Genomic DNA, 23,705 nt, shown 5'->3' with positions numbered 1-23,705 from the left:
TCCGTGAGAACCCTAAATACAAAGAGGACTGTTTCATTTATATTAGGTAGAATGCCCAGAGGGGACTGGGTGGTCTCATGGTCTGGAATCCCTACAGATTAAATTTTTTTTCTCCAGCCGTCTGGAGTTTTTTTGTTTTTTCTGTCCCCCCTGGCCATTGGACCTTACTCTTATTCGATGTTAATTAATGTTATTTATTTTGTTTTATAATTGTGTCTTTCATTTTTCTATTCTTTAATATGTAAAGCACTTTGAGCTACTGTTTGTATGAAAATGTGCTGTATAAATAAATGTTGTTGTTGTTGTTGTTATTAAGAATCAAGTACAGTGGTACCTTGATATACTGTACGTCCGCTTTGGAATAAGTCCAACTTGGTATGCATCCTGTTTGGACGCGAAAAATTCTGCTTGGTATACGACTCGCGTGCTAGAGCACCGTACGCTACCCGGTACGCTGTTTAAGTCTCTCGAGACAAAGCCATGACTGCCCACGAGCGTCAGTACGCCAGTTTCTAGCATTCAGTGAACAACACGTGCTAGAGTGTCCCAGAGTTGCCCAGAGGGGACTGGGTGGTCTCTTGGTCTGGAATCCCTACAGATTTTATTTTTTTCTCCAGCCGTCTGGAGTTTTTTTTTTGTTTTTTCTGTCCCCCCTGGCCATTGAACCTTACTCTTATTCTATGTTAATTAATGTTGATTTATTTTGTTTTCTTACTGTGTCGTTTATTTTTCTATTCTTCATTATGTAAAGCACTTTGAGCTACTGTTTGTATGAAAATGTGCTATATAAATAAATGTTGTTGTTGTTGTTGTTATAACTCTATGTGAATTTTCACGTGATTTTGTGATTTTTCGCGTAAATTTGAGTTGATTTTTGAAAAGCGTGAAGGTGGCATGCGTATCCGGGACATGGCTGCTGCATACCGTATGCCAAGAACGACGGTATCTACGATTGTGAAAAACAAAGACGTTATTAAACAGTAAAGTGAGGTTACATTTTCATTTATTTCATCTAATTGCTTTTGTATTTATGTATCATAGTATTAAGCAGTGTTTAAATTATGCTATACAACTCCATCAATGTATAATATGCCAATAACAATAGGATTTTTTTTCATGGGAACGGATTAATCATTTTCCCTTTATTTCTTATAGGAAAAATTTGTTTGGTATACGTCCTGTTTGGTACAAGTCAAAGGATCTGGAACGGATTAAGGACGTATACCGAGGTACCACTGTATCATGAAATTTCACTGGAATTGGTGTCAAATGCAGAAACTCAGGTATCGTGACATCCCTAATTAAAACTACAACAAAAGTGGGGAAAGGGAGGAAATGGCATTGGTGACAACAGCCACCACATGATACATGGCCTTAATGGCACAGTGTGCAGGACCCTACTATCTCTCTAAAACAGCAAGCATGGAGGTTTGGTCTTTTGAAAGGGGTGCAGCTAAAAGTTCTGGTGTGCTCAGAGCAGCGTCCACCCCAAATCTGAAAATGATTCAAGGGCTTAGCCAGAAGTGAGGCAAGGATGGGGCCTAAAGTCACCTCAAACTCGAGGGCGACTGAGTGCAGAGTCTGGAGGACAAGGGACAAACGCTCAACTGGCACGTGGAAGAGAGGACAGACAGGAGGTGAGAAGTGCACCATACCAACCTATCAGACAGAGGTTCAACCACTGTTTAGGAAGACATAAGTGAGGCGGCACACTAGCTGTGGTACACCTGCTTAACTGTTCTGCCATCTTCATCCATCCTGTATGTTATTCATACAGGCTAATGGCATCCTCAAGGAACAGCGGTCGGTTAAGTGCCTCCCTTAACCACTGGTGGAAACTAAACCTGGGACTGTTTTTAGAAAGCATCATTCTGAAATTAACACCACTTTATAAGGACACAGTATTAGTTCAATCATTTACATTAGAGGGTCAGCTCAAATTAGATGGTTGGGAGACAAAGTCAGAAAGGCGAGATTGCGCTGGTTAGGACATGTGCAGAGGAGAGATGCTGGGTATACAGGAGAGAAGGATGCTAATGGTAGAGCTGCCAGGTAAGAGGAGAAGAGGAAGGCCTAAGAGAAGGTTTATGGATGTGATTAGAGAGGACATGAAGGTGATGGGTGTGACAGAGCAAGATGACGAGGACAGGAAGATATGGAAGAAGATGGTCCGCTGTGGTGACCCTAACGGGAGCAGCCTAAAGAAGAAGAAGAATTTAAATTTTGTTTTTACAATTATTGTACAGGAAGTCTAAGCAACTCCCGCTTGGTCTCACTTGCTGGGCATGTAGTTTACGGTCCAGAATTGAATCCAGTAAGCCTTTCATTTCCTTTCCATCCACGTTACTGCAAAAGGAGTATACAGAGTATTTAAATGAATATTAAATAAAAAATTGATTCATTTTTAAAATGTATAAAAAGTGCATAGCTTATTCACGAGGGCCAGCTTTTCACCTTAACCAACATGCTTTTGAATTGTAATGGTATGCAGTTAGTAAGCTCGTATGACTGGCACTGCATAAAACTGTGACTGATCAATTTTTGTTTTGTGCTTCTTTCTTTGTTCCTGGAATCCCATAATGAATTCCATAATGACAGCTTGAATCACAGCCCCGGCTCTGCCCATCCCTCCCACTTTCTGTACAGATATTACAATTCCAATACGTGATGACAGTGACCTCATTTCTGTAGACAGCGATACCAGGACGTCTGAGTCAGTCCTGCCTCTAACTGGGCACTCCATTAACTGTTCAGTCACTAAACACCAACGGTGCCGCACAAAGTAACAGAATATAATGTAGGATGGCATTCTCCAAGCCGCTTAATCCAATTCAGGGTCACGGGGGCACCAGAAAGTATGTGTGATGCCTTGGGCCTGCAGCCAGTGAGCAATCTTGTGGTTCATGAGGTGAGATGGACTGAGGTAAGTGTGTAGTCCTTAAATAATCTGCCCCATCGTATATATATCAGAATGTCTGACATCTTATATTCCAAATCGTAACCTCAGATCCTCAAATGAGTGTCTCCTTAGAATTCCAAGAACAAAACTTAAAAGAAGTGGTGAGGCGGGCGGCCTTCTGCTGTTATTCACCTAAAATCTGGAATAGCTGACTGATAGAAACTCGCCAGGCTGATAGAGTAGAGCAGTTTAAAACACTGCTGACAACACATTACTTTAACATGGCCTTTTTATAACTTCAATTTAACTTAATCCTGATACTCTATATGTTCAATTTCCTCATAATAACTATTCATGGTGGCTCTAAAATCGGTACTGACCCCTACTCTCTCTTTTCTGTTTCTTTTTCCGGTTTCTTTGTGGTGGTGGCCTGCGCCACCTTCACCTACTCAAAGTTTCATGATGCTCCAACAATGATGGACGGATTAAAAAGCAGAAGTCTACGTGACCATCATCATCATCAAGCCCTTCCGTGAGAACCCTAAATCCAAAGAGGACTGTTTCATTTATATTAGGTAGAATGCCCAGAGGGGACTGGGCGGTCTCATGGTCTGGAATCCCTACAGATTTTATTTTTTTCTCTCCAGCTGTCTGGAGTTTTTTTTTTGTTTTTTCTGTCCCCCCTGGCCATTGAACCTTACTCTTATTCGATGTTCATTAATGTTGATTTATTTTGTTTTCTTATTGTGTCTTTTATTTTTCTATTCTTTATTATGTAAAGCACTTTGAGCTACTGTTTGTATGAAAATGTGCTATAGAAATAAATGTTGCTGTTGTTGTCCTCAATATCGGTCCTGGAGGGCCACAGTGGACGCAGGTTTGTCCTTGCTGATAATGAAACCTGGTGTTTAACTCTATGGCTTGTCAGTGCTTTCAGTCATCTAAGAGAAATGTTAATTGTACTGTAGAGTTTCCTTCTCTGAGGACATTATCTAGGAGTTTTGTGGACCAGAACAGATTTAAACTTAACGGCCCTTCCAGCTCCCCTCTCATTTATTTCTAAACATTTTTTTAACATGGATACTCAAAGGTGTATATGCACAGGTTTAAAAGGAAGCACGTTTGCTGCAGAGCTGCTGGTTTATTGGTAATCTGAACTTCATTATTAATTAATGTCTGGTTAAGAAAACCGGCAGCAATTGAAACTTAAATGTAGCTGTTAAAAACTAAAATAGGCAGTAAAGGGGTCTGAATTGTAACAGGCAATATAACCAAAATTTAGTCCAAAAAAAAAAAAATGTAGTGCTTTAGTAGTAAATAAATGGGGTCTGATTAAGATTAAGTGGTTGAAGTGAAAACCCGCAGCCACTGCGGACCTCCAGGCCTGTAATTGAGGACCTCAGAATCTAAAATGTAACTAAAATTTGTCTTTTTGCTAACAAGGCATAGATTCAAATAGCACGTGTCATCATCAGCAAGGACTGATTTCTAATTAGGAAACTGGCTGGAATGAAAACCTGTAGCTATACCCTCCAGGCCCGCAATGGAGGACCCCCTGGTGTAGCAGGTCATACAGATTATGTTTACTCCGTTTCTGCCGCCTTGTTCTCCTTGAAAATTATACACCCTGTGAATTAAATAATTGTAGGATATCACTTTAAGGGGAGAGGGAGGTCAAGCTGCACCTGCGTAACGTGCCATTCTATAATGTAAGGGGATGCACTTTGTTCTTTTTGAAAAGAACGACAGAAGCAACACACAGAGAGAGAAAGAGAGACAGAGAGTTCAAGGGGCGCTCCAAAAAAAGCAAGAGATTCTGACGTGTGTGGATTGGTTTCTGTGCACACCATTAAACATATCGGCAAACCATCGGAGGATGTCCATTTGTGCGGCACTGCCTTTTTGCTGTTGAAACTCGCATCTTCTGCTATATAGGCAGGGATGCTATGTGCCATGACACCCAGGTAAGGTGTGCAATGGCTTCAAGGACAGGATTTGGCTCTGAACGAGGGAGAACACTCCTTTTGTAGCTTAAATGGAAAATGCACCAGTTGTTTCATTTTTCCTGTAAACTGGACTTCACTGTGGATTATCCAGTCAGGTTGGATGTTTTTAGAAAATACACAGGGATAAGGATATTTATTTAATAAAAGGGCTGGGGGGCGTCACAGTTAGGAGACCTGGGTTTGCTTCCCGGGTCCTCCCTGCGTGGAGTTTGCATGTTCTCCCCGTGTCTGCGCGAGTTTCCTCCCACAGTCCAAAGACATGCAGGTTAGGTGGATTGGCGATCCTAAAATTGTCCCTAGTGTGTGCTTGGTGTGTGTGTGCGCGCCCTGTGGTGGGCTGGCGCCCTGTCCGGGGTTTGTTTCCTGCCTTGCGCCCTGTGTTGGCTGGGATTGGCTCCAGCAGACCCACGTGACCCTGTAGTTAGGATATAGTGTGTTGGATAATGGATGGATGGATGTTTAATCCTCTTTCTTCTTGAAATAGTGCCCAAAAGCACCTCCGCCACCATACACAGGCAATACAATACTAATAAGGGGAGGCATGGTGGCACAGTGGTAGAGCTACTGCCTCACAGTTAGGAGATCTGGGTTCACTTCCCGGGTCCTCCCTGCGTGGAGTCTGCATGTTCTCCCCGTGTCTGCGCGGGTTTCCTCCCACAGTCCAAAGACATGCAGGTTAGGTGGATTGGCAATCCTAAAATTGTCCCTGGTGTGTGTGTGCGTGCCCTGTGGTGGGCTGGCGCCCTGTCCGGGGTTTGTTTCCTGCCTTGCGCCCTGTGTTGGCTGGGATTGGCTCCAGCAGACCCACGTGACCCTGTAGTTAGGATATAGTGTGTTGGATAATGGATGGATGGATGTTTAATCCTCTTTCTTCTTGAAATAGTGCCCAAAAGCACCTCCGCCACCATACACAGGCAATACAATACTAATAAGGGGAGGCATGGTGGCGCAGTTAGGATATAGCGGGTTGGATAATGGATTAATGGATGGAAAAGGACTGGGGTTCTGTTTATTGTGGGGTACAAGAAAGGTGTGTGTCTGTCTAATATATATATATTATATATATATATGTATATGTATGTATGCATGTGCGAGTTATATTCTTGTTCTGTCTGTAATTAGGAGTTATTTTTCTTTTCTTTCCTTTGTGTCCACATTAGGCCATTTCTATTATAGAGGTGGGTATTCCATAGTATTCCCATTTAAATTGTTACTTGTTTATTTGTTTTGTTTTCTTTATGTATGGTAGTCTATGGGAGAATACATTTATTATTATGTTTGGATTTTTCTAATATATGCACTGCCTGTTTCATTGTGTTAATGTAGTCTGGGGGTTGCTTTCTCTTTCCTGGTTTACAAAAGTCACCATCAGATAAAGGGATCAACTTGGTGCTAATGTTCTGTCCATTTCCGAACCTATCGTATTAAACTCTAACTATGCGTAAAAGGTTCTTATGTGTGTCCGGACCGCTTATTGTAATTAAAGAAATTTGTTTCAAGCGAGGAAACAGCAAGTTTTAAGTGCAAAGTGCACAAACTTATTAAAATGCAAAAAGCAACAGTATCAATAGTGCTATGCAGCTGTATACCATTCTTCAATAAATCATCCCCCATAAATGAATCCATAAAATACAACAATAAGAAAATACATCAAAATCGAATAGTTAAAACACAAAGTTAAAATCCAAATCAGCCATCTCACATTTTCTTACAAGAGTGTCCCTCTTGTCTCCTCTGCTTTCACTGTAACAGGCGTGAGACACCAATGAACCTGGTCTTCAGGACTGCAGTTTGTGAGTTTCAAGGACTGTGTGAACAACACCGGAGCACCACAAGTAACAGGCCTGTCTCCACTCCTTTCCTTTTTTATAAATATAATACCAGTAATTACAGTAATTCTCTGATGGTTGTGCACTTAAGGGGTGTATTGATAAGGGGAACGAGACAGAAGAGTGGAGTCAGGTGGAGAAATTTGAGAATTAGGGTTAGGTTTAGGGTTAGGGTTAGGGTTAGGGTTAGGCCTGCAGCTTAAATTTGATGCTCTTGTAGGTCCATTCATTGTTTTGTATTTGGACTGTACTTTCATAAAGATAGCTCAATTTTAACATTTTCTACGCAGCTGCTTATTCGTCTTGTTCAGGATGTGCTCTGTCTCTTGGCATGTCAGAGTGAAGTGTGATCGGCCTCACTTGGGGAGGCAAAATGGAGGGGAGTAGGGAAAGAGAGCAATGCTATTTTTATTGATCCTTTCTACCCCAATAACCACAAGTGCCAGCATAACAATAGGCTCCAGCGCCATAATATGAAATCTAGGACAAATCAATCATATGTAACAATGTACTACCTTAAAGACTACAAAAGAACAACAAAAGTTCTGAAGCAATGTCTCTATGACCAAACAGTGAACTGGAATGTGAGCTGGAATGTCAAAGGTCCATCCATCCATCCATTTTCCAACCCTAGATCAGTTACTGTGAGAAAATTATTTCTTTCTCTTTAATTCATGTCAAAGGTCTCAATCATGAATTAAAGACAAATAAATAATTTTCTCATGTAACAGATCTAAACTCCAAGATAGTATTTTTAGAGGACAATCACTTAATAAGTAAAGACAAGTTTCTGTTGCAATGAGAGTGGATTGGCCAAATTTTTCACTCCAGCTATACAAAGAAAACTAGGCATATGGGAATCTGAATACACAGAACTATCCCATGTGTAGTGTCAGACATGCAGAGCATCCGGAAAGTATTCACAGCGCATCACTTTTTCCACATTTTGTTATGTTACAGCCTTATTCCAAAATGGATTAAATTCATTTTTTTCCTCAGAATTCTACACACAACACCCCATAATGACAACATGAAAAACGTTTACTTGAGGTTTTTGCAAATTTATTAAAAATAAAAAAACTGAGAAATCCCATGTACATAAGTATTCACAGCCTTTGCTCAATACTTTGTCGATGCACCTTTGGCAGCAATTACACAGCCATTTTTTTTCAGTCCTATCCACTTAATTCTCCCACGATAACATCAAGTTGAGTTTTGAAGATCCCTAAAGTCCAACTGTCTACCACACTACTTGGTCACTTATTCTGTGTCTGTGGTTCTCTGTGTAAAGAAAAACTTTGTAACGTTTGTGTGAAATTTCCCCTTAACAAGCTTCCAACTGTGTCCCCGTGTTCTTCTAAAAACTCCTTTTAAAGTCACCGTCTCGATCCACTGGACTAATTCCCTTCATAACTTTAAACACTTCAGTCAGGTCTCCTCTTAATCTTCTTTTACTTAAACTGGAAAGCCCTACTATGTCCTTTTTGGAGCCTGGAGATCAAAACTGCACTCAGTACTCCAGATGAGGCCTCACCAGTGTGTTATAAAGCTTCAGCATAACCTCCTGTGACTTGTACTCCACACATCAGGATGCTATATAAGCTTACATCCCGTTAGCCTTGCTGAATACTGTATGACATACGCACTTCCCCAGACTTTCAATCGTTCATTCAAGAAAGATGGAGACACGTTCATCCTGTTCTCACAACAGTGGTGTAAGAAGTAGGGTTGCACACGCTTTACATACTTTCTCGCTGTCTTACTGCATGGATCTGTTCAAGTATAGACCTTGCCTCGCTAAAAAGACTTTTTTGAAATGAAATCTTTGTTAGAACTCTGATGTAGCAGATTTATGGAATGTGCAATGTCCGCCTCTGCTGTAGGGTCAAGTGCAATACCCGAGTTCCCAGCTAAATTAAAATTCATAACTACCTTCATTTAAACTGTTTGATGTACATCTGTATTAAATAGGTAGAGGCAAATAGGTTTTTTAATATTTAAAGTATATACAGTGGATTCAGAAAGTATCCAAGCTCCTTCATTTCTTACACATTTTATTATGCTGTAGCTTAGTACTAAAATCATTTAAATGACTTTTTCCCATATCAAGTAACACTCAATGTCTCAAAACAAAGTGAAAACAGGAATTTAGGAATTTTTGCAAATGTATTAAAAATAAAAAACTGAAAAATCCCATAGATAGATTAGATAGATAGATAGATAGATAGATAGATAGATAGATAGATAGATAGATAGATAGATAGATATGTGATAGATATGTGAAAGGCACTATATGATAGATAGATATATAGATAGATAGATAGATAGATAGATAGATAGATAGATAGATAGATAGATAGATAGATAGATAGATAGATAGATAGATAGATAGATAGATAGATAGATAGATAGATAGATAGATATGTGAAAGGCACTATATGATAGATAGATAGATAGATAGATAGATAGATAGATAGATAGATAGATAGATAGATAGATAGATAGATATGTGAAAGGCATTATATGATAGATAGATAGATAGATAGATAGATAGATAGATAGATAGATAGATAGATAGATAGATAGATAGATATGTGAAAGGCACTATATGATAGATAGATAGATAGATAGATAGATAGATAGATAGATAGATAGATAAGATAGATAGATAGATAGATAGATATGTGAAAGGCACTATATGAGATAGATAGATAGATAGATAGATAGATAGATAGATAGATAGATAGATAGATAGATAGATAGATAGATAGATAGATAGTGACAGCAGTCTGTTGCTGAAGCTGCTCCTCTGGAGATGATCCTGTTCAGTGGATGCAGTGGATTCTCCATGATTGACAGGAGTTTGCTCAGCGCCCGTCGCTCTGCCATGGATGTCAAACTGTCCAGCTCTGTGCCTACAACAGTGCCTGCCTTCCTCAACTGTGACATGTATTCAGACACTTTGCTATTACACTTGAAGTTGAGCTCAGATGCGTCCCACTCTGTCGATCATCCTTTAATATTCTTCTTAAAGTAACCATCACTGGAGTTGATCAGCTAAGCATTTCACTATATATTGTGCTGTATGTATAATTTTTATGTTCCAAATACAATTTGATGGGTTTCAATGCCTTGCTTGGGGTCACCAGTGAGCATTGGACTTGACTAAGAAAGGCGCACAGCCATCTGAAGAAGGTCCACAGTTGAGTGAAAACTAAACCAGGTGGTGGAAGCTTAGAGACAAAATTGTGTCATGGCAAAGATCTGGAAAGAGCTACAAAAAACATCTGCAGCATCGATGGTTCCCAGGAGCAGAGTGGCTCCGTACTTTATCAATCCCCAAGGGGAAATTGTCTTTTTGTGTGACATTTGGAGGTCAGAGCACAGGTTTAGCCACTATACAGTGACCCTGGAGCAATTGTAAGGTTAAGGGCCTTGCTCAAGGGCCCAACAGGACCTTCCAGCAGTAACGGGAATTGAACCGGCAACCTTCCACATACCAGTGCAGATCCTTAGCCTCAGGACTACACCCACAATTCTTAAATGGAAGAAGTTTAGAACAACCATGACTCTTGCTAGAGCAACTGGGGAAGAAGGGCCTTGGCAAGTATATTGACCAAGAAACTTATGGTCACTCTGGCTAAGCTCAACAGAGAGAGAGAGAGAGAGAGAGAGAGAGTTGGGAGCAGACGCTGATTACAACGTATTGCAGCACCCACCACATGATGAACCACCCAGATTGGGATCAGAGTGCAGCCATGCAACAGGTGAAAGCTCAGCTAAGGAGGAGCTGTGTGAAAATGGAGAAACTTCCTGTAGGACAACTGTCACTGCAACACTCCGTCAATCTGGGCTTTATAACAAAGTGGCCAGACAGAAGCCTCTCCTCAGTAAAAGACACACAGAACAGGCTCTCTGACTGCGAAAGACAACAACAACATCATTTTAGGCCTATAAGGATATTTAGGCCCAGAGGATATAGCCCACAGTTCTTTACTAGATGTCAAAGTTACATGCAAAGAAAAACAAATGTAAATTAGATCAAGAAGCAATGCATAAATTGTATACAAAGAATAATGCGCACTTAATTATATATCTGTCTTAAGTAACACATTTTTTTAAGTCTCTACATGAAGGGCCAATGATAAGGTCAGTTGGCCAGGGTGGAGAGAAAAAAATGACTCCAGTCAAGCTGGAGAAAATCAAGATTCTTTGGTCTGAATGAAGCCAAGATTAGTCCCAAGTCTGGAGAAAACCAGGCACTGCTCATCACCTGTGCAGTACGTTTCCTCCTCTAAAAAAAAAGAAAAAAAGAAAAATCGGTTTGCTTGGATATAAATACCGTACAGTTCTCGTCTGCTAATAAAAACTAGCTGCGAGATGAGTATGTGGGGCATAATGATTTTAGCTCCATGATCAAAGGGGTGTGGTCAGAGAGAACAATAGTGTCGTACTTACAAGATTTAATCATAGGCAAGAAATTGTTGTCTATAAAGAAATAATCAATTTTTGAGTAGCAGTGATGCACTGGGGAGTTGAAGGAATATGCTCTTGAGTTTGGGTTTAGAAATCTCCAGGGGTCTGATAAGATATGATCTGTTACAAACTGTGCAATTATCTTTGCAGTGTTAGATGTCATCATCTCTGTGGCAGGAGACCTATCTAGGTCTGGATTTAAAACACAATTGAAGTCCCAAGCCATTGTAATTTTAAGAGTGTTTACATCGGGAATGGATGCAAATGCATTTTGGATGAAGTCCCTATCATCCACATCGGGTGCGTAGATTATTATCAAAATCACTTTACAGTTAAATGAATTTCCCATGACCATCATCACATAGAGCATCTCCCTTCAGGATCAGAAACTACATCTGATACTACAAATGAGATTGTTCCATGTATAAGAATTCCCACCCCTCTAGTTTTCTTTGTAAAGCTGGAATGGAAAATTTGGCCAGTCCAGTCTCTGTGCAGCCGAAACTGATCCTTGCTTAATAAGTGGGTCTCCTGTAAAAATACTATTTTAGCATTTAGACCTGTTAGGTGAATGAATACTTTCCTTCTCTTTCATTCATGATTCAGACCGTTAACATTCCAGCTCACAAAGTCAACTGTTTGGACATGGAGACATTGCTTCTGAACTTTTGTTGTCATTTTGTAGTACATTTCCAATGGTGAAGCATGCTGATAGCAGCATCACGCCATAGGGGTGTTTATCAGCAGCAGGCACTGAGAGACATACCATGGAGGAATGAAACTTGAATGGCGCAAAGTGCAGAGGTATCCTTAATGAAAACCTCCTCAGAGTGCTCTGGGCCTCAGACTACGCTGAAGGTTCACCTCCCAGCAAGACAAAGCAAAGACGACATTGGAGTGGCATAGGACAACTCTGGGAATGTCCTTGAGTTACCCAGCCAGAGCCCCTTACTGAAAATAGGTGACCACCGAGACTCTCCATTCAACCTGACTGAGCTTGAGCGGATCTACAGAGAAGGATGGCATGAAATTCCCAAAATGCTGGAGTGTGAATTGTTGCAACAAACCAAAGAAGACTCCAGGCTGCAATGGCGAAGCTTCAATGAAGTACCGAGTAAAGGGTCTGAATACTTGTGTCAATGTGATGGGTCAGTATTTTTTTTAGTAAATTTGCAAACATTAACTACAATCCTGTTTTTGCTTTGTCATTCTGGGTTATTGAGTGTCACTTGATAAAGGAGAGAATGAATTTAAAGGACTTTAGCACAAGGCTGCAACATAACAAAATGTGAAAAATTGAAGGGGTCTGAATATTTTCTGAGCGCACTACACATGCATATATAAGATATACTGTACATTACTCCATCAATATGCAATCTATATTTACATTTATTTGCATAGCAGATGCTTTTATCCAAAGTAACTTACAAAAGTAGTCCACATAATCGAGTAACATCATCATGGGGACTGTGTCAGGACAAGTTTAATAGGACAAGGATACAAAATAATCATCCCAGGCAAAGAGATTAGAACCAAATACAACAGAGTTAGACAGAAATTCACCAAACAAGAGGGTCTACAAATGCTTCTTGGACACATTGACAGAGTCAGGGTTTCAAATGAAGGTGGACAGCTTGCTCCACCAGCCAGGATCTACACATGATAAGAGTCTGGATTGTAATTTAAATACCACATACAGGTGGCATCACCAGATGCCATTCCTCAGCAGTTCTGAGTGGTCCAGAAGGAGCCGAGGACCACACATATAAAGGTGCAGACCCACTAGCCACTCTGTCAGCAAGCATCAGGGATGTGAACCTAATATGTGCCGCTACATGAAGCCATTGATCTGAACAGAGGATTGACATGTGTCCGCCTTGGCTGTTTGAACATCAGACTGCGTTTGGAATCATCTGCAGCAGCTTGGTGACACATGCCAGTATTCCTGTCACCGGAGGCTGGACCGGGAGTTGTAGCTTGATATATCTGACTGAATATGCAGCACATGTCTCTATCTGACTAACAATTCTTGGCTATTGGCAGACAACGTTTTTCACTAATGAATCAGGGCCATGAAAAATCCCACTTTAAAAAAAAAAAAAGTTAATTCAATGGTGATAAAAACAATCATAGAAAACTGTGATAATGTTTCACATTTCATAGCCAAGAAGGGTGACCTCAGTCCTGGTCAACAGTGGTTGTAGAACAACACGGATGACAGCATGTGTGACTGCAGATCAGCGTCATCGTGATTCATGTGTCACGTGTATACCTTTTCATCTTGATTTCATTTATGTTTTGTATGCAAAATTACATGAACAATAATAATAAGAACAACAACAACAAGATGACGAGGGCAGAAACATATGGAAGAAGATGATGTGGAGACCCCTAACGGGAGCAGCCGAAAGAAGAAGAAGAAGCAAAATTATATGCAGAAAAATGATTATCAATACCACGTGATTCTAAAATTGTTTAGTAATATACAATGATTTGTTAACGTAGAAGAAACATCTCTCTATTATAAAAGAAAATCTTGAGACATGACTATTTCCAACAGATTTTTTTAGGTCCCGACCTCCTGTCAACCATTTCCAGTTGCTCTCACCTCTCATTCACGTGAACGCTTTTGTCAGACACAGTTCCTGCTCTCTCAGCTCGTACAAATTTTTACGTTTTCCTCACTTTAAGTTCCCAACAAAAGAAGACGTATTATGTCCAAATCTTAATGAAGAATTTCTTCCCAAAGGGTTATCAACAGATGAAATGAGTACACAGGCAATTATAGCACTGAGAAACGATGAAGTCAAACGAATTAATGTGAAAATTGTCCATCAGTTACACGGCAAATTGGTTAAATGCGTATCAATAGACTATTCTGAAACAGTTGGGGGCGGCACGGTGGCGCAGTGGGTAGCGCTGCTGTCTCGCATTAGGAGGCCCATGTTCTCCCCGTGTCTGCGTGGGTTTCCTCCCACAGTCCAAAGACATGCAGGTTAGGTGCATTGGCAATTCCAAATTGTCCCTAATGTGTGCTTGGTGTGTGTGTGTGTGTGTGTATGTGCCCTGCCCGGGGTTTGTTTCCTGCCTTGCACCCTGTGTTGGCTCCAGCAGACCCCTGTGACCCTGTAGTTAGGATATAGCGGGTTAGATAATGGATGGATGGATAAAACAGCTGGTAGTGATGGTGCAGGAGATGAAAACATCAACTTTTAATATCCCATACAACCGTTAACACCATCTGGTCTTCCACTGGCCGAATTACTGTTGAAGGAAGGATGTATACAGATTTTATTTTATTTTTTCTCCAGCCGTCTGGAGTTTTTTTTGTTTTTTCTGTCCACCCTGGCCATTGGACCTTACTCTTATTCGATGTTAATTAATGTTGACTTATTTTGTTTTCTTATTGTGTCTTTCATTTTTTCTATTCTTTATTATGTGAAGCACTTTGAGCTACTGTGTGTATGAAAATGTGCTATATAAATAAATGTTGTTGTTGTTGTTGTTGTTGTATTGTAATGTTATTGTGTGATGTATGTATGAGTGATGGACTATGCAATTGGACAAGATTAGTTGTATTCAAAATTGGTCGAACCATTCTAACATGTAAAATTTTAACAGGCAACAAGAAAGTTAATGCAGTACATCTTCAGGGGGTAACGTTAAGACACCACAGGAGATCTTGATATGCCATTCGTATTAAAACATTTACAGTTTCCTGTTAGAATAGCTTTTGCTATGACAATTAACAAATCACAGGTATAAACATTCGAAAAAGTCAGTTTATTTATTAAAGAGAAAGAAACGAAATTCACTCATGTTGCGTTGTCAAGATACAAGTCCTAACAGAATCAAAATTCAAAGCTATATTGACGAAACGTTCATTCCAAATATTGTTTTAACTGCAGTTTTACAGTAAAAGTGTAAGTTTAAAAAGTATTTGCATGTTAATTTTAAAGCCAAACAGAACGAAAACATATAACGCAACAAATACCCAAATACCTCTAACAAGGGCCCCAGTCCCTGAACGAGCCCCACAGCCCCACAGCATGATGGGACCTCCACCAAATTTGACAGCAGGTAGCCAGTGTCTTTCTTGGGATGCGGTGTTCTTCTTCCGCCATGCAAAGCGCTTTTTGTTCTGCCCAAACAACTCAATTTGTGTCTCATCATTTCAAAGCACTTTGTTCCAAAATGAATCTGGCTTGTCTAAATGAGCATTGGCATATAACAAGCGACTCTGTTTGTGGCGTGAGTGCAGAAAGGGCTTCTTTCTCATCACCCTGCCATACAGATGTTCTTTGTGCAAATTGCACTGAATTGTAGAACGATGTACAGATACAACATCTGCAGCGAGATGTTCTTGCAGGTCTTTGGAGGTGATCTGTGGTTGTCTGTAACCTTCTCACAATCCTGCTCATATGCCGCTCCTGTATTTTTCTTGGCCTGCCAGACCTGCTGGGTTGGTTTAACAGCAACTGTGCCTGTGGCCTTCCATTTCCTGATTCCATTCCTTACAGTTGACACTGACAGTTTAAACCTCTGAGATGGCTTTTTGTAGCCTTCCTCTAAACCAGGAGACTCAACAATCTTTGTTTTCAGATCTTTTCAGAGTTGCTTTGAGGATCCCATGCTGTCTGTCACTCTTCAGAGGAGAGTCAAAGGGAAGGAAGCACAACTTGCAATTGACCACCTTAAATACCTTTAACCACTCATGACTGGACACTCCTGTCTATGAAGTTCAAGGCTTAACGCGCTAATCCAACCAATTTGGTGTTGTAAGTAATCAGCATTGAGCAGCGACAGGCATTCAAATCGGCAAAATGACAAGGGGACCTACATTTGTGCACAGCCAGTTTTTCACATTTGATTTAATTTCATAACTAAATACTGCGTCACTAAAAATCTTTGTTCAGAAAACACCGCAGTGCTCAGATGTTCCTAGGAAATGAAAGACATACCACTGTTATCTTTATTGTTGAAAGTAAATTATTATGCAGGCTGAGAGGGGTTCCCAAACTTTTTCATATGACTAACATACCATTCATTCATTATCCATCCATCCATTATCCAACCCACTATATCCCAACTACAGGGTCATGGGGGTCTGCTGGAGCCAATACCAGCCAACACAGGGCACACGGCAGGAAACAAACCCCAGGCAGGGCGCCAGCCCACTGCAGGGCACACACCAAGGACAATTTTGGATCGCTGATGCACCTAACCTTCATGTCTTTGGACTTTGGGAGGAAATCCACGCAGGCACAGGGAGAACATGCAAGCTCCACACAGGAAGGACCCGGGAAGCGAACCCGGGTGTCCTAACTGCGACGCAGCAGCGCTACCCACTGCGCCACTGTGCCGCCCACTGTAACATACCAATATTTAATTTCATAAACAATGTAAAAAAAATATATTACCTTAATGCTTTTCAAATACCTTAGATGCTTTCACTACAAAAAAAGTGATAAGTAAAAGAAAGAGTGAAGGCAAATCATAAGGTTTTAGCCTTTATAGCCTATGACCCTCAGCAAGAGACAAACACTACCACTGCTGGAAGGGCAGAGATGTAGAAACTGCATAATTACTGTGATAAATCCACTGACTAAACCTTGCCATCCATTTACGTCCATAATAAATAGGTGACTCAGTGAAGTGCTTTGTGATGGTTCATCCAGCCATCAATCCATTTTACTTAATAAATAGGTTACTCAGTAGAGTGGTCTGTGATAGTTCATCAATCCTTTGATTTGTATCGTTGGCTGCGTCCCTCTTTTCTCTTCAACACATACTGTATCTATGACTGATACAATTACATTCTATGAATCGACCAATCAGTACACTGGGATGTGTGGCAGGAAAACTGGAGTGCCCCACTTCTGTGGGTGCAGACACCAAACATGGCAAACTCATGTAGTCAGTTACTGGGGCAGGATTCAGATCTGGGACACTTGCTCTGTGAGGCAAGAGAGCTAACTGGCATTAATGGTGTGATGAGGCTCTAGAAGTTGAAGTTTTGTTTTTTTTTTGTTAGCACCTTCTTAAAACTAATGCTTCTTTAATGGCACTTAATGGTTCATTATTGGGTTGTGAGGTTCCTCTTAGAACCATTACTTGACAAAGCACCATTTGATTTTGGGAAGGGTTCTCTGCATATGACGTTGGCTCTGTAGTTAGTATATTGTAAGTCTGATTCCATAGTAATAAGGAATTATGGGTATTGGGGAGCTGTCAGGAAGGACAGTATATAATAATAATAAGGTGATGCAACGTGTACTCTGAAACGATCTTAGTAAAAGGACCTGTTAAAGTTTATCACTTTGAACCTGTCTCCATCTTCTTCCTTTTTATGAGTCCAATATTATTGCCTATAGATATAACTGGCTCATTGTGCTTTGAAAAACGTTCCAATATCCATCCATCCATTATCCAACCCCCTACATCCTAACTGCAGGGTCGCGAGGGTCTGCTGGACCCCCAGCCAACACAGGGCACAAGGCAGGAAAACAAACCCTGGGCAGGGCACGCACACACACACCAAGCACACACTAGGGACAATTTAGGATTGCCAATGCACCTAACCTGCATGTCTTTGGACTGTGGGAGGAAACCCACGCAGACACGGGGAGAACATGCAAACTCCACGCAGGGAGGACCTGGGAAGCGAAACCCTAACTGCGAGGCAGCAGCGCTACCCACTGCACCACCGTGCCGCCCACGTTCTAATATACAGAAAGACAATTTAAATGTAATGTAGGCTTCCTGGAAGAACACTAACAGATTAAGAAAACCTGTGCCTAGCCTGTGTTTTCATAAGCAGCAAGAATCCTTTTAAAATCATGTGCCATTGTTACACAAGAACATTGACAAAGCAGAGGAGATCATTCACTCCATCAAGCCCCTTTTGTTTAGCTAAATAGTTTAACTGTCCCAATATCTCATCCAGATTTTTCTTGAAGGTTGGCAAGGCTTCTGTTTCAACTCCATGTCTTAGTAGTTTGTTCAAGAATCCCCCCACATGTCAGCATCTATTCATTGTTATTGACCTTGTGGACCTGTTAACAGATCTAAATAAAGGTTCTTCAAGTGGATGAGTCTTTTGGGAACCAAAAATGGTTCCCCTATGGCATTACGCTGATGAATCACTGGAACACCTTTATTTTTGAGACCAGTGGGACTGGCACTCTTAAAAATCTCATCCATAACTTCATTTATCAATCCACTGACTTGACCTGCGGGAGTCCAATTTAAGAGACACAGGCTGTTATCGTCTAACCCTCCACATTATACAATAAAACGGTCAGCCCCTGAAGTGCTTCATGCAGCCACTCATTTTTATGTAATAAATAGGTTACCCAGTTACAGTCCATCAATCCTTTCATCGGTCCATTTTCTAACGCACTTTTGCAGTTCAGGGCTTTACTAACAGAGCATACTGGTAAAAATGTACTATATAAACCATTTGTTCGACTAACTAAAATGGATATACGACCCCAGAGCTTTTAACGGAATATCCTGCAATGTATAACTACTGACTAATTATGAAAAAAAGGTGCTCGATGGATAAAAATAACAAATGATCGATCGATTAATGGAGCACGATTGTGTCAGTCACAGACACGTGTTGCAGAGAAAGGGGGGACGCAGAAGAACGAAGCAAACAGTAGAAATGAACTTTTGAAAACAATAGCCTGCCAATGTTTTAATTCGTCTTCAATTCAATTAAAAAGGATCCTACATTTTTATATATATATCAATATATTTCCCCTTTTCTGCGGGTTTGCGGGCGGGACTCAGATGAAGTAATGCTGCGCAGCCAAGGCGCTCTATAGGAATGCGACTTCCGCAGAGCCCCGGGCTTGAAGCTTTCAGTTTTACTCGGGCGGGGCATCGCTTCTGCTGGATTTCACACAGCCGCAATCGCTGGAAAGGAAAGCCATGGGGTTGGGGTTGGGGTTGGGGTTGGTGAAGGAGGGGGATAAGCGATTCAAAGAAAGACAATCGGAACTGCACGCTCGCTCCCCTATATCACACGGGAGAATTTCCACCGAGAACTGAATGCAGTATCTAAACGGATGATTTCGACTCAACCTAGATGGCGATTCTGATACAATTAGAAAAGGAAACAAATGCGATCGATTTGTTAACGATTGCAAACTCGGACTTCCCACTTTGCGTATCTCACTTGTGCAGAAGCCAGCACTTGAACCGTTACATAAAGACAACCGCATTCTAAAACGTGCAAACGGTACACCATGTCATAAAATATCGGTCACCACCACCATTATCATCAATAAAAAGCTTCAGGCTGAAGGTCTCGAATACAAAAGGCGCTCCCACTAAAATAAATAAATAAATAAATCATGCAAATATTAAAAATGCATAGCAGCTGTAGCGTTCAGCACTTTATGGTCTACCCGAAAAAATTAAAAAACATATCATTAAAAGCAAGTTACATGCATTCATATTCTTTTACTTACAGCTGTGGAAAACGATGCAGTCCAAGCAGAAGCTCGCGAAGCCAGAGATGAAATAATCCAATACTGATCAGGGGATCGTCAAAAATTATAATAAATAGATAAACAAACTCTTCCTTCTTGCTCTTTTTGTCTTCTTTCCCTGTAGACCGTTTTGTTAGTGCTTTTCAACCCCTCACCGGTTAACCTGCATTTAACCCGTTCTTCCCAATGAGCTTTCGCCAACGTTTTCGAACAATGTGCCGAGAGAAATACTGCAACCCACGCCCAGTAGGTCTTACCGCCCCGCCCACATGACCTGTCAATCTCGCAGCAAACCGCGGCCCCTGCTGCAATCCGATTGGCTAACACGCTTCCAAATAAAACGCGGGTAAGGAAGAGACAGTTTTCAATTGGGTGACAGCAAGACAAATCAAAGTTCACTGCTCAGGTAACAGCTTTCTGCGATACTTGTTGCTTCAAAACCTCACAAAGCGAGTGAGAATATTTCATTCTGGAAGGCTTAAACCGTCACGCACGACAGTATAGAGAAAAGAAATGTCTCTCCGTTGCTGTGAAGCTTTCATTTAACATTCATGAGTCCAAAGACCTCAGTTGATAAGTGAATTTTTTAATATAACAGTGCATTTAACAATATCAATCAATTTATCACATTTCTACCGTATACAACACTAGACAGATTATTAGGAACACCTGTACACCTTCTTATCCATTCATTTATCTTATCAGCCAGTCATGTGGCAGCAGCGCAACAATCACCCAGGTACAGGTCGGGAGCTTCAATTAATGTTCACATGAAACACCAGAATGAAGAAAAAATGTGATCTCAGCGTTTTTGACTAAGCAAGTGAGAATATTTTATCTTCACGCACAACAGTATGGAGAAAAAAAAATTGTCTTTACATTGCTGTGAAGTTGTCATTTAACCTCCATGAGTGTTAAGACTTAAATTGATCAGTTTGTTCTTTGTAATACAATAGTGCATTAAACAATATTAATGAACTGATCGCATTGCTACCATATACAAACATTAGGCAAATTATTAGGAACAACTGTACACCTGCTTATCCATACAATTATCAAATCAGCCAATCATGTGGTGGCAGTGCAATTCATACAATCCCACAGATTCAGGTCAGAAGCTTCAGTTAATGTTCACATGAAACACTGCAGAATCTGGAAAAAATGTGATCTCAGTGATTACGACTGTGACATAACTGCTGGTGCCACATAGTTGGCATGAGTATTTCTGTAACTGCTGGTCCCCTGTGTTTTTCAAGCATAGCACTCTCTAGAGTTTACACAGCATGGTGCAAAAAACAAAAACACATCTAGTGTGTGACAGTTCTGTGGACAGAAATCCCTTACAGATGAGAGGGGTTAGAGGAGAATGATCAGATAGAAAAGCTACAGGAACTCAGATAAGCAACTGTGGTGAGCAGAAAAACATCTCAGCATGCATAACATGTCAAACTTGGAGGCAGTCAGGCTACAAAAGCAGAAGGCCATGTTGGTTACCACTTTTCTCACGCAAGAAAAGAAAGCTAAGGCTGCGGTGGACACCGGCTCACCAAAACTGGCCAACTGAAGACCGTTGAATCTCAATTTCTGCTGAGGCACACAGATGGTAGGGTCAGAATTTGGCCCCCGCAGTGTGTATCTGTGCTGTGTGTGGAAAATCCTGGCTGGTGGTGCAGCCACCCATATATTATATCCACCCATCCATCCATTATCCAACCTGCTATGTCCTAACTACAGGGTCACGGGGGTCTGCTGGAGCCAATCCCAGCTAACACAGGGCGCAAGGCATGAAACAAACCCCGGGCAAGGCACCAGCCCAACACAGGGCTTGCACACGCACACACACATCCACATACCAAGCACACACTAGAGACAATTTAGAAGCACCTAACCTGCATGTCTTTGGACTGTGGGTGGAAATCCACGCAGATACAGGGAGAATATGCAAACTCCATGCAGGGAGGACCCGGGAAGCAAACCAGGTCTCCTAACTGTGAGGCAGCAGCGCTACCCACTGCGCCACCGTGCCACCCACCGTATATTATAGCCAGGCTGCAAAAGATTGAAAAAAGTTTGAACAGAGATGTTCACACAACTGAGTCCAAAATAGAACTGATTAGGTAGAGGTAAGATGGTGGCTTTAAAGGCCCAGATCTGAAGTGACGTCATCAAAAGGGCCGGAACAGGAAGTGACATCATCGGGGTCAGAACCGGACGTGGTGACATCAAAAGGCCCAGAACTGGAAGTGATGTCATCTATTGCGCTGGAACCTGGTGGGATTTCCTGGGAACGGTCTCTGCAAGGAACTGAGAAAGAGAGTCAGTACACCCTGCTGCCCCCCAGTCTGATATGGTATTACCAATACTTAAGCCCTTTAGCAGCCTCCTAACTCCACGTGTGTGACACGTGTTACTGACAAGTAGAAACCATCATACAGTACTTGCTTCTATATGATAAAAAACATGAAATCCTGATCATTTAGTACATTTTTCTCTTCTGATTTTAAGAATTAAATCTCTAAACTACAAAGTCATGTTGTGAATGCTCAGGGAATAACAAAGATAGGTTACTGGGACACATTGCCACTCCTTATTGCTGTGGTGTGGCTTTCACACAAAGATTTCAATTTAGAATCACCAAGTAACCGTACCTCCATATCGTTAGCAATTTGGGATACAGACACAAGGAGAACATGCAGACTCCATACAGAAAATGTCCATCCATAGATATTGTTGTCAATTGCTGTGTGGCCTATCTCTGTGACATATGTTGTGTGTCATTTCATCCATCCACCCATTTTCTAAACCTGCTCGATTCTGAGTAGAGTCAAGGGGCAGCTGTAGCCAACCCCAGAAAGCATCAGGCACAAGGCAGGAGCAAACCCTGAACAAGGGTGCCAGTCCATCACAGGGTGAATGTACACACATGCAAATAAACACTAGATAGATAGATAGATAGATAGATAGATAGATAGATAGATAGATAGATAGATAGATAGATAGATAGATAGATAGATAGATAGATAGACCTGTGGCCTCAGGTGGTGAAGCAGCAGCCGCTCCATGGTCTACACAATAAAAGAGATGATTGTTGAGTTCCAGTAGGTCCATGTTACCCAGACCCCACTCTATATTGACGGTTTCATGGTGGAATTGGTCAAAAGTACCAAATTCCTTGATATGCACTTGGCAGTTTACTTCATCAATTAATACAACTTCCATTGCCAAGTAGGCACAGCAGTATTTCTACTATCATTGGTGAGTGAGGAAGGCATGGCCACCTCCCCACATTTTCCCCGCATTCTACAGGGGCACCATAGGAACTGCAGTGTCTCGACAGTAAGGTCGTACAATGTATAGTGCATGCAGCAGATAAAATCATTGGGGCATTTCCGCCTTCATCAAGCGTTGTATCTGCAAAGCCGTCTTCATTTTGAATGACAGCTCCCACCCTTCCCAATTTCTCTTTGTCTCGCTTCCATTTGGCAGAAGGTACAGCCAAGTTATTTATGCCAGGTTCTGGAACAGCTTCTACTCCTCGGGTGTCTGGGCTCTGTGCTGTCCTCAGATCTGTTCCTATAGTGAATCTTTACACAGGACATCTTACACTACTGCTGTCTCTGTTATTGTTTATATCAATAAATGATTTATTTCCATCTATTTGAATGTATCACGGCCTATTCATTTGCCTTCAATTTATTCTCTGATCTATTAGTATAGTGTAGCATATATGGTTTGCTAGAGTATATTTTGTTTTGTTTAACTAGTCGTGCACTGGTCTCATGTTATGTTGTATATGTACTGTTTGCATACATTCTTCACCGTGCTCCATTTTGTCTCACTGTAAACTGCATCATTACACATGAACGACATGTCAATAAAACCACCAGGCTTGACTAACTGGCTCTTCGCACGTATCGCATATTCAGCTGAACTACGATTCCCATAATGCACCTCACATCCCGATGTGTTTCCAGGAAGTTTTTTTTTTTTCGCG

At 41.2% G+C, this 23,705-nt stretch overlaps 1 protein-coding gene across 1 annotated transcript in view; it reads right to left on the bottom strand.

Moving 5' to 3' along the window:
* Window positions 1-19,955, bottom strand: part of LOC120523258 (GTPase HRas) — a 129,402-nt gene extending 109,447 nt beyond the window's left edge. The window contains exon 1 of the mRNA XM_039744430.1: window positions 19,691-19,955. The gene's annotated coding sequence lies outside the window, so the exon portion shown is untranslated. The remainder of the gene's footprint in view (window positions 1-19,690) is intronic.
* Window positions 19,956-23,705: the final 3,750 nt, after the last annotated feature.

The sequence above is a fragment of the Polypterus senegalus genome, chromosome 1, assembly GCF_016835505.1.
Source record: "Polypterus senegalus isolate Bchr_013 chromosome 1, ASM1683550v1, whole genome shotgun sequence".
Classification (NCBI taxonomy): Eukaryota; Metazoa; Chordata; class Cladistia; order Polypteriformes; family Polypteridae; genus Polypterus; species Polypterus senegalus.
This window is presented reverse-complemented; position numbering and strand designations above follow the sequence as displayed.